Consider the following 6,000-nt stretch of genomic DNA (forward strand, 5'->3'; position numbering starts at 1 on the left):
ATAGGAACCATACTATTTCTTAAATAAATTTTTCCGTGATATGCGATATTCTTTATTTTCTAATATTCATAGTGTAATCTAATTAGAACTCACAATAGACGTGTAAAGTATCATTGTAGCTTCAACCAGCCATTGATAGATAAAAAGATTATGCGTTTATGATATATATAAAGGTCCTATATGTATTTTTTAAAAATTTATTTAATTGTGCAGCATACGTTATAGCTAGAAACTTTGAATCAGCTCAACAAAAAGTAACTCCATCAGAGCACGGAGGGAAGACAGTTTAATCCATTCTTAAGGAACTAGAAAAATGCAAAACATCACAGTAAGGTAGAACAACAATACTCCGTGGTATGTTAGAAACTCTAATATTCATATACAGAGAATATCTATTTCTATTGAAACTATAATCAAAGTAGATGGTCATCTTAACAGATCATTAGCTACATTTAGAGATGTTACAATAAAAGTGATGTAGATCACCAGATTTTTTCAGTGTTGATTGACTAGGGCAACCAAGGGAAGAATTTATATTACTTACTGCAACCAACTCCATTAAATAATAATTCAATTATTCAATATTTAAGATCTTATTGATCAATGTTAGAGATCTATTACCGAAACTATCTATTAATTTTCACCACAATAAAAGATAGTTTAATAAGAATAATAACATCGAAATTTTGATGGTTTTCTGTAACCTTTTATATTAGGAAGTCCTCATAAATTAACGGCTCTAGTTGCAACAAGAATATTAGAAACTTAAACGTTTATTATAAGCTATCACGGTGATCTCAAGAAATCAGTGGGCATATTGGAGCTACTAAAATATGTTTTTATTTTAAGAACTGTAAAGCACTTCTGGTAAAATAAATGGATTTATCGAATTAAACTTTTTTGATATATTATAATCAATAATCCCCTGTAATAAATAGATATACAATTTTATAAAATAATTCAATATTTGTCTCAATCTTTCTTTCAATCTCAATCTTAGTGTGAACGGAATTAATTTTTCCAAGTTTATTAAAAAATAAGTTGCTGCTCTTATTCGAAGACTAAATGTTAGGTTTTCTTCCATAACTAAAATTATTCTCATCATAAAATACTTAATTTGACGTTTTAACATTTGAAAAAAAAATAGCAAAATTATTCACTAAAATTACTAATCATGAAATGGAAGGAGATTCACTAATTCGCAGTACCGTCAACACTACCAAACTCCCAAGACAAATCATTTAACCGAGAAATACACATCGAGTCGAGGCATTCCAACACGTTTCAATATTGAGTCATTAAAACAAAAAGCAAGAGCGTGGCTGAAGTAGCAGAAAAGTAGGAAGTAGGAATTCAATACGGGGAACAACAAAAAATACTTGGCCTAGTATTCAAAGCAAATACCGAGACAATGCTAGGAATTTGTTAATAAAGAAATTTTCCCTATTGACTTCATCTCAACAATGGATTGAAGCTGCATTAGGAAAAGGCGGAGGAAGTTGAGATACACCACGCGTATTTAAAACCAGCAGAAAATTATAGAATATTTAATGAAGAACGTGTAAAAATTTTCAAATGAATAATTCCTTGCATGCCAATCTAAGGACGATGTGTAGGAGTTGAATACCTCAGAGAATAAGTATACGAAATACTAAATTTTTTTTAAATAAAAGATGTAGGCTAACAAACTGATATGTCAAAGGATAATAAAGTATGAAATAGTTTTAAACATGCATGACACTTTAACATTTTAAATTTAATTACTGATAAAAAGAAAGTGTCATTTGCCACTACTTTCACCAGCATTTGTGCAGAAATCAGGAGCTTTGACTTGCTATTGTCCAGCGCTCAGACTGTAAAATGTACAAAGAGCAAAAGGAAATTAAACTGTTATGGTTGAGAGGAAAGCTAAGGCAAATCTGTTGATCAACTTCATCTAAATTTGAATTGATGCGGTGGACAGTGAAAGTTGGAAAAAAGTTGTAGAATTCTGAGTCGAAAAATTTTTACAGCATTCCGGTTTTTAAATATTTTTGCTATTCAGTTGACTTCTCTAATTGAGTTTCTAATGCGCACAAAAGTCAGCATAGCTATGAGTTATGGGTGAAATTTTTCCTTCGTCTCTACTCGCTTGTCTATTACATTACTTCAAATTGTTATTGGTATTGCTTTGATTAACTCTACTATCCTGACTGACTGTTTAACCGACTGACGACTGCAGTTGACATACAACAGCTCTTGAGGGGGTTCACTCAATTCATACATGCATCCATTCATAACACAACTGACGGCAGCATATTTCGATAAATGACAAAGTGTTATGCTATGAAGCACACTTTCAGGCAAATCAAACGGTTGTATGACAATGTTTGCATGCTTGTGCATGGTGGTAAAGGTGGTGGTGGTGGTTGAAGAAACCACATTCGATTCTTCTATACACTACATGTGACACCCAACATAACTGGGTGCATCTAATGTTTGAGGTATGGTTATAATTTTTTCACATTCCTAATAGAATTTTGAACATTCAATAAACATTTTCAATGTCGTTAAATATTGGAAAAAGTAGAGGTATTTTTACTTTCATCTCAACGCTTTTTGAACAGATTCTATTTTTATCGTATTTGATATCATTTACACTGCAAATGATTTCTTATGGAAGTCGATTACTTTCTATATAAGAATTTTCACCAGGAGTTCGATAAAGTTTAATCAATTGATCTATTATTTGTTTGAATTTTACGAAATCAACTTTAATGGGTAATTTTAAGGAAATAAAGCTACAGCTTAAATCAACTCATAATAAATATATTTTATATAAAAAGTATGTTTTGATTTACATGCATACATATGTACATATTTTAAACGAAGAATGTAAACTATTACTATTTCATATGGAAAATTTGGATATGATAAGTAAACATATTATGAGTACGAGGTCTGCTACATATACTATTTCTGGCCTAATAATGAAAATGCGAATATTTATCATCAAAAATTGATTTATTGTTTTAGAAAGTATTCTCCAGCCTAAAGACTTCAGGCAAAGAAATCGTGGTGTACCACCCAGAAGTGACCGTCCTTCGTTGCTCAAGCGACCATTTGTTTTGAAGTGCTTCTTCCAAGAACAACTTTCGTTGGATTTGGCTCGTCTTCGAAGATCCACACGGTCGGTTGTTGTATTGTTTCGGGCTCATACGCATAGATCCATGATTCGTCCCCTGTGACAATCTTACAAACGACTTTTGAAGCACCGCGATCGTATTTTTTCAACATTTCGATACGAGCTTTTTTTTGAACGATTGTCAAATTGTGCGGGATCCAACGAGTACAAACATTTTTTACGCCCAGGTGTTCTTGCAATATCGAATGTATGCTGGTGGAAAAATGCCCAAGGAGGCCTCTATCTCATATATTTATGTATATATATAGTTACCATTCCAACAACTTTCATCCTAAAATAAAACTCAAAAAATAATTAAATTTTATTTGTCAAAAATAGTTATAATCATGTGATTTTTACTTGGCCACGTACAAATAACTCTAACACTCTGCTTTTTATTTTAAAACGCACAAATATTTGTTATTTTTACCACAAAAATATAAAAATCAGAAATAACTTTTATTTTTGAAAACAAAATATAACACAGAAATGGTCTGGGAAATTCATATTAAAAATGCATCTCGCTGTGGTTGACCAATCACTAAAAAAACGATGAAATTTTCCAACTGGTATACAAAGACTGATAGCAGCGATATTAAAAATAACTATATAACATTTAGAAAACGTTTAAGACGGTTGATGTTTGGATACCACATAAATTAAAGAAAAAGAGTGGATTGACCGAATTACCATCAGTCAAACGCTTTTAAAACGTAACGAAACCAAACTAAACCATTTTATATGCAGATTATTACGGGTAGAGAATTCGATGCAATCGATCATGGTCTGGATCAGTGATCCTCTACAAACAACTTCAAAGCATGAATTGACGACTAACCATGCAATGTTGAGTGTTTTATGGTACTGAAAGGGAATTGTGTTTTACAAACTGCTCCAGCCTAGTACAACGGTTCATTCGGGCCTTCACTATCACAACTCGACCGCTTGACTAAAACAATCAAGAAAAAGCGACAGGTGCTTTCAAATTTTTACATCTTATAGAATATATTTCTTTTATTTATTAGAACTAATGAGGGCATAAGAGATAAGAGATAATCAAGTGAAAAACAGTAACTTGTAATATTTTACAACTTTCGCTATTGACATATTAAAACATACTACGTAATATATAATAGGTAGTTAAATAACTGGCTTGGATAATATTTTTTTAAGTTTGACTAATAATCCTAGGCTGTACCAAGCTAATGGTTCTTTTTATTCTCTTTCTTATGAGATAAGACGATAAACCTAGACATTTAAAATGACTTCAAGTTTAAATAAAGTAAATCTAAAATGTTAAAAGATAAACTGTATTAAAATTAATTATTAGAATTAATTATTTTAATAATAGTTGTTATATGATATCGAATTACTTTTGATTATCATGTTGGGAGATTACTTTTAAACCTAGGTTTTTAGGTAATACTGTTTCTCAAAAGTGGTTAGTGAAACAGTATTTCATCTACTACTTTATTCTCTTTTCACTTTCATTTTAGCTTAATATCTTTTTAATTTTCACCCAGTTCACATGAGGTCTCTAATTGAATCTCCTACAATAATAGTGACATAAGCTGATTTAAAATTTAAATATCAAAACGAGATAACGTTTCACAATTTTTTGTTAATAATATTAGCATGTATTTAATTTTTGTTAATTTTTTCCCCTCTTACAATTCAATCTACCGTGCTTAATAATATTTCAAAGTTTATTGATCTACGTCAATTAGCAAATGAGCAGACGCAACAATTAAAACTTTTGTGTTTTGTGTGGATCGCATGTGGCCACATATAAAGAACCAATAAAAAATTAACAGAAATTAAAATCAACGAAACGGAAAAAAGGCAAAAAAACTAATAATGAGATAATGAAAATAGTTGTGATATATCTCAACAAGGAACAATGAATTCATTACATTTAAAATAAATATCTCCTTTGTTTGGCGTATGAAATGTGCATTATATGGAGACATAAAGGGCCGATTCGGTTTAATAGAAGAATGAAAAGCTTTTAATTAGTTTGTAAATATTTCCGCCGATATTTCACGATCTTGTTTTTTCGATAAAGATCTGTGAGTTTAAAGTTCATGAGATATTATGATGAGCGGATCAAATTTACATAAAACTCCATAGATATTCGGTTACCAGTTCAGAGCTACTCTAGTACGAGTACAAATGTGTCGAGGTGACTTGAGTTAGTTTAGATGAAATTTGAAAATTCATCGAAATTTTCAGCTAATGACGTATTTTGTTTATTGATTCTTTAATTCGGAGAATTATTATATATACTTCAAAGGCACTTATCTTTTCTATTAACATATGATGCAGTTAAATTTGTCGTTAAACAAGTATAGCAAAGCAGAAAGAGTTTACCTTTAAGATGACAATTCCATTTTGAAACGCTGCTCACACTTCACGCCTTTATTTACTTAATTTTATTCCTACAAACCATACACAAAAAATATAAATAATTTCTAAATTTTTTATCGTCATAGATACTTTTTTATCCTCAGTATAATATTATTTTTTAAGAACTGGAATTTTAATTGATAAATTTTAGGGTTTCAGTTCATTTTATATTACCAAATATTTTAAAATGTAGAGCTTCGTTTTTTGTTTTAATTTAAAGAAATTATTTCTATATGATTTCTTCGAAAAAACTCTAAAGAAATGCTAGAGAAAAATTTCTCTTGGATTTGTAATATTCCAAGCTATTATCACTCAATTCTATTTGAATTGATAAGATTTCTTATCATATGACACAAAATTCTTAATTAAGAAACTATTATGTAAAACAAAACATATACACATATATAATATGTTAATTGAATTTACTTCTA

This window comes from Teleopsis dalmanni, chromosome 2, assembly GCF_002237135.1.
Source record: "Teleopsis dalmanni isolate 2A chromosome 2, ASM223713v2, whole genome shotgun sequence".
In the NCBI taxonomy this organism is placed as follows: domain Eukaryota; kingdom Metazoa; phylum Arthropoda; class Insecta; order Diptera; family Diopsidae; genus Teleopsis; species Teleopsis dalmanni.